This window comes from Drosophila bipectinata, unplaced genomic scaffold, assembly GCF_030179905.1.
Source record: "Drosophila bipectinata strain 14024-0381.07 unplaced genomic scaffold, DbipHiC1v2 scaffold_25, whole genome shotgun sequence".
Taxonomy (NCBI): domain Eukaryota; kingdom Metazoa; phylum Arthropoda; class Insecta; order Diptera; family Drosophilidae; genus Drosophila; species Drosophila bipectinata.
In genome coordinates, this window is record NW_027222898.1 from 1 (window position 1) to 6,814 (window position 6,814).

At 35.4% G+C, this 6,814-nt stretch overlaps 2 non-coding genes across 2 annotated transcripts; both read right to left on the minus strand.

Annotated features, from left to right (window-relative positions):
• Positions 1–2,016: 2,016 nt before the first annotated feature.
• On the minus strand, positions 2,017–5,965 carry LOC138927438 (large subunit ribosomal RNA). Its single transcript, XR_011443931.1, has one exon. It is a non-coding gene; the product is annotated as a large subunit ribosomal RNA (ribosomal RNA).
• Positions 5,966–6,284: 319 nt separating this feature from the next.
• LOC138927420 (5.8S ribosomal RNA) lies at positions 6,285–6,463 on the minus strand. Its single transcript, XR_011443913.1, has one exon. It is a non-coding gene; the product is annotated as a 5.8S ribosomal RNA (ribosomal RNA).
• Positions 6,464–6,814: the final 351 nt, after the last annotated feature.

A 6,814-nucleotide genomic window follows, 5' to 3' on the forward strand; every position in this document is an offset into this window, starting at 1 on the left:
TATGCGAAAGTAATCAAACTCCCGCCGTCTTAAGGTTAAGACTTATAAACAATATATTTTAATATTTTTAATATCCGTGAGGTTTTAAATAGGGACAGAAGGAATCTCTTGAATTGAATCATGCGCGTCACTAATAAGATGGACAGGCATTTGGCTACCTATGCGAAAGAATTCAACTCCCGCCGTCTTAAGTTTAAGAATTATAACAATATATGTTAATATTTTTAAATCCGTGAGTTTTAAATAGGGACAGAAGGAATCTCTTGAATTGAATCATGCGCGTCACTAATAAGATGACGAGGCATTTGGATACCTATGCGAAAGTAATTCAACTCCCGCCGTCTTAAGGTTTAAGACTTATAACAATATATGTTTAATATTTGTAATATCCGTGAGGTTTTAAATAGGGACAGAAGGAATCTCTTGAATTGAATCATGCGCGTCACTAATAAGATGACGAGGCATTTGGCTACCTATGCGAAAGTAATTCAACTCCCGCCGTCTTAAGGTTTAAGACTTATAACAATATATGTTTAATATTTAATATCCGTGAGGTTTTAAATAGGGACAGAAGGAATCTCTTGAATTGAATCATGCGCGTCACTAATAAGATGACAAGTGGCATTGGCTACCTATGCGAAAGTAATTCAACTCCCGCCGTCTTAAAGTTTAAGACTTATAAAGATATAAATGAAAAATATTATTTTCATTTTCACGTCACTAATAAGATGACGAGGCATTTGGCTACCTAAATGAAAGTAATTCATCTTCCTGCGTTATAAGGTTTAAGACTTATAACAATATAAATGAAAAATATTATTTTCATTTTTCACGTCACTAATAAGATGACGAGGCATTTGGCTACCTATGCGAAAGTAATTCAACTCCCGCCGTCTTAAAGTTTAAGACTTATAACAATATAAATGAAAAATATTATTTTCATTTTTCACGTCACTATTAAGATGACGAGGCATTTGGCTACCTAAACGAAAGTAATTCATCTTCCGCCGTTATAAGGTTTAAGACTTATAACAATATAAATGAAAAATATTATTTTCATTTTTCACGTCACTAATAAGATGACGAGGCATTTGGCTACCTATGCGAAAGTAATTCAACTCCCGCCGTCTTAAAGTTTAAGACTTATAACAATATAAATGAAAAATATTATTTTCATTTTTCACGTCACTAATAAGATGACGAGGCATTTGGCTACCTATGCGAAAGTAATTCAACTCCCGCCGTCTTAAGGTTTAAGACTTATAACAATATATGTTTAATATTTTTAATATCCGTGAGGTTTTAAATAGGGACAGAAGGAATCTCTTGAATTGAATCATGCGCGTCACTAATAAGATGACGAGGCATTTGGCTACCTATGCGAAAGTAATTCAACTCCCGCCGTCTTAAGGTTTAAGACTTATAACAATATATGTTTAATATTTTTAATATCCGTGAGGTTTTAAATAGGGACAGAAGGAATCTCTTGAATTGAATCATGCGCGTCAACAACGCGCTGCCGAGGTATTTGGCTACCTATGCGAAAGTAATTCAACTCCCGCCGTCTTAAGGTTTAAGACTTATAACAATATAAATGAAAAATATTATTTTCATTTTTCACGTCACTAATAAGATGACGAGGCATTTGGCTACCTAAACGAAAGTAAGTCATCTTCCGCCCTGATAAGGATTAAGACTTATAACAATATAAATGAAAAATATTATTTTCATTTTTCACGTCACTAATAAGATGACGAGGCATTTGGCTACCTAAACGAAAGTAATTCAACTCCCGCCGTCTTAAGGTTTAAGACTTATAACAATATAAATGAAAAATATATTTTTTCATTTTTCACGTCACTAATAAGATGACGAAACAGTTAGTAGGCCACAATTAGTAGGGAAACGTGGACAACCCGTGATAAATCCTTATATGCTTTCTTAGATATAGCATATAAAGATTTTTTATACTAAATATACATATTTACACATGCATATTTACATTTTTTTTATATTTCGAATCATCAAGCAAAGGATAAGCTTCAGTGGATCGCAGTATGGCAGCTGCTCAACCACTTACAACACCTTGCCCGTTACAAAAGTCGTTTACAATTGATTCTAGGCTTTGTCATTGTATTAAATAATGTTTTCATATGTAACTAGCATGGCATCAGGTGATCAAAGATCCTCCCAATTTACTATGTTACAAATTACATTGGCATCACATCCATTGTCGTTTAAAATATAAATAATAAACTTTAAATGGTTTAGAAGCCATACAATGCAAATTGCCCCTTATTTATCATTGCAGTCCAGCACGGATACGACCTTAGAGGCGTTCAGGCATAATCCAACGGACGTAGCGTCATACCACTGTTCGCTCGAACAAGTATTGTGCCATTGGTCCGTACCTGCGGTTCCTCTCGTACTACGCAGGAATGCTGTCGCAACAACGTTTTGTCATTAGTAGGGTAAAAACTAACCTGTCTCACGACGGTCTAAACCCAGCTCACGTTCCCTTGCATGGGTGAACAATCCAACGCTTGGTTAATTTTGCCTCACACTGATCCGAAGCGCCGACATCGAAGGATCAAAAAGCGACGTCGCTATGAACGCTCGGCCGCCCCAGGCACGTTATCCCTATGGTAACTTTTCTGACACCTCTTGTTAAAAACTCTTTAAACCAAAAGGATCGATAGGCCGAGCTTTTGCTGTCCCTGTGTGTACTGAACACCGAGATCAAGTCAGCATTTGCCCTTTTGCTCTATGTGTGGTTTCTGTCCGCACTGAGCTGGCCTTGGGACACCTCCGTTATTATTTGAGAGATGTACCGCCCCAGTCAAACTCCCTACCTGGCAATGTCCTTGAATTGGATCATACCTGAGTAATTGGAGTTATACCAAATTTTCAAATCGATAATACATGAATGCATCTCTCATTAAAGAATTTGTTTGCGATTATATAACAAACTCGTGATACTTTGATCAAGAAGCTTGCATCAAAACCCAATACCATAAGATATAATAAATATATCCGTATAATGGCTAGGAAATGATACACGTTCCATTTAATCAAGTAAGTAAGGAAACAATAAGAGTAGTGGTATTTCATTGTCGATACCAAACCGAAGTCTAATATCTCCCACTTATTCTACACCTCTTATGTCTCCTTACACTGCCAGATTAGAGTCAAGCTCAAAAGGGTCTTCTTTCCCCGCTAATTATTCCAAGCCCGTTCCCTTGGCTGTGGTTTCGCTAGATAGTAGATAGGGACAGAAGGAATCTCGTTAATCCATTCATGCGCGTCACTAATTAGATGACGAGGCATTTGGCTACCTTAAGAGAGTCATAGTTACTCCCGCCGTTGACCCGCGCTTACTTGAATTTCTTCACTTTGACATTCAGAGCACTGGGCAGAAATCACATTGTGTCAACACCCGCTAGGGCCATCACAATGCTTTGTTTTAATTAGACAGTCGGATTCCCCAAGTCCGTGCCAGTTCTGAATTGATTGTTATTGATAATCGTTATAATTAATAAGAAACTAATTGGTTTGACCCAACTAGTATTCTTAAAATTTTAGCAAGAAAGTTCCACAATTGGATACGTAACTAAACTATCCGGGAACAAGTTACAACCATAAATGATTATAACTCTATTTACCCATACCGAGCACATAAACCATATTATTGGTTCCAGATCAACCCCGACTATCTCAATCTTCAGAGCCAATCCTTATCCCGAAGTTACGGATCTAATTTGCCGACTTCCCTTACCTACATTATTCTATCGACTAGAGACTCTTCACCTTGGAGACCAGCTGCGGATATTGGTACGGCCTGTTGAGAAGTTTGCGTATCCCCACCATAAATTTTCAAGGTCCGAGGAGAAAATATCGACACAACAGTATATGTCATGCTCTTCTAGCCCATCTACCATATCTCTCTGCGAAAGACTTCCATGGTAGTACGACTATAAAACAGAAAAGAAAACTCTTCCGATATCTCTCGACGGCTTCTTTATGGTCGTTCCTGTTGCCAGGATGAGCACGAGGCCCATATTTAATAACAAACGGATACTCAACAGGTTACGGAATTGGAACCGTATTCCCTTTCGTTCAAAATTATTCAAGTATATAATTTTCACAATAATTGTAATATTTATTTTTACTTGAAAATTTTCGGCTTTCGCCTTGAACTTAGGACCGACTAACTCGTGATCAACCACTGTTCACACGAAACCCTTCTCCACTTCAGTCCTCCAAGGTCTCATTCGATTATTTGCTACTACCACCAAGATCTGTACCAATAGCAGCTCCATGCAGGCTTACGCCAAACACTTCTACGCATACCATTGTACCTTCCTACTCACTAAAGTTTCAAAATTTATATTACAAGTAATATAAATCATCTACTTTAGCGGTAATGTATAGGTATACAACTTAAGCGCCATCCATTTTAAGGGCTAGTTGCTTCGGCAGGTGAGTTGTTACACACTCCTTAGCGGATTTCGACTTCCATGATCACCGTCCTGCTGTTTTAAGCAACCAACGCCTTTCATGGTTTCTGCATGAGTTGTTAATTTGGGCACCGTAACATTACGTTTGGTTCATCCCACAGCGCCAGTTCTGCTTACCAAAAGTGGCCCACTGGGCACATTATATCATAACCTTAAACTTCATATCAAGAAAGTTAAGGTTCTTACCCATTTAAAGTTTGAGAATAGGTTAAGATCGTTTCGACCCTAAGGCCTCTAATCATTCGCTTTACCAGATAAGATTATTTTATATAACATTAAAATGCACCAGCTATCCTGAGGGAAACTTCGGAAGGAACCAGCTACTAGATGGTTCGATTGGTCTTTCGCCCCTATACTCAATTCTGACAATCGATTTGCACGTCAGAACTGTTTCGGTCTTCCATCAGGGTTTCCCCTGACTTCAACCTGATCAAGTATAGTTCACCATCTTTCGGGTCACAGCATATCTGCTCAAGGTACGTTCCAGTTAGAGGCATAAATAATATAAATATTATTATACATAACTATATAGAACGCCCCGGGATTGTGTTAATTAACTATAAAATAGTTAAAAAACTAATCCCATTAATAGTCAAGTTAATTACGCTATTAGGTTTATATCCCAATAACTTGCACATATGTTAGACTCCTTGGTCCGTGTTTCAAGACGGGTCCCGAAGGTATCCTGAATCTTTCGCATTGTTAATCATACAAGTGCATATAATAAACACAAAAATCAATGATAATTATGCCATTATATAATTCCGAAAAATTAACGCACTGTATTCTTATTAATCTATCAACACTTTATCAAATTAATGACATTTATCCTATGTTAAAATGCAAGCATAATAATTTGAATAAACTATAAGTCATATTTTATGATAAATTATATATGTTAATAGATTACAATGTCCTTATATGGAAAAAATGCACACTATTTCTATAATATTATTTAAATATTATAACTTTAATGATGAATTTTCCATAATGGATATTCAGGTTCATCGGGCTTAACCTCTAAGCAGTTTCACGTACTATTTAACTCTCTATTCAGAGTTCTTTTCAACTTTCCCTCACGGTACTTGTTTACTATCGGTCTCATGGTTATATTTAGTTTTAGATGGAGTTTACCACCCACTTAGTGCTGCACTATCAAGCAACACGACTCTTTGGAAACATCATCTAGTAATCATTAACGTTATACGGGCCTGGCACCCTCTATGGGTAAATGGCCTCATTTAAGAAGGACTTAAATCGTTAATTTCTCATACTAGAATATTGACGCTCCATACACTGCATCTCACATTTGCCATATAGACAAAGTGACTTAGTGCTGAACTGATTTCTTTTCGCTCGCCGCTACTAAGAAAATCCTTGTTAGTTTCTTTTCCTCCCCTAATTAATATGCTTAAATTCAGGGGGTAGTCCCATATGAGTTGAGGTTGTATAAAGCAATGTATATATATATACAACAATATATCTCTATGAAGAACAATATATTTGATATATTTTCAATTTTCGCATCTTTAAATAAGAGACAATTCTAGTTAAAAAAAATTTAATTTTTTTTATGCTAGACATTTCTCAGTATTATTTGAATTGAAAAAAGAAAGAATTGTATATCTTCATTTTTTCTTTTATAAATATTTGAGATAATTGCTTTTATATTTAATATTATGAATATATAAATATATCCAATAATATACCATATGCATATCATTATAAAAATATATAATAATAAGCAACTTTATTAGCATAGTCTTACAACCCTCAACCATATGTAGTCCAAGCAGCACTATAAAATTAATTAAAGTACATAACAGCATGGACTGCGATATGCGTTCAAAATGTCGATGTTCATGTGTCCTGCAGTTCACACGATGACGCACAGTTTGCTGCGTTCTTCATCGACCCATGAGCCGAGTGATCCACCGCTTAGAGTTTTATAAATATAGATAATGATACACTTTGTCATTTTTGTTTTTATTGAAAGAAATTAAAAATACACCATTTAACTGGCATATATCAATTCCTTCAATAAAGTTATTTTTATACCTAAAATAATTGTTGCGAAATGTCTTAGTTTTATATAATCAATATAAATATAATTTATATTGTTTTAATATTATATAAAGCATTAACCTGTATATCAGGTACAACAATGTATATTTTAGGTGTTGCATTTATCAATGTATGCGCATAATTTAATATGAACAATACATCACGCAACGCATGTATATTAATTAAATATACACGCAATTTATATTCAATATATTCGTCTATATTTAAACATA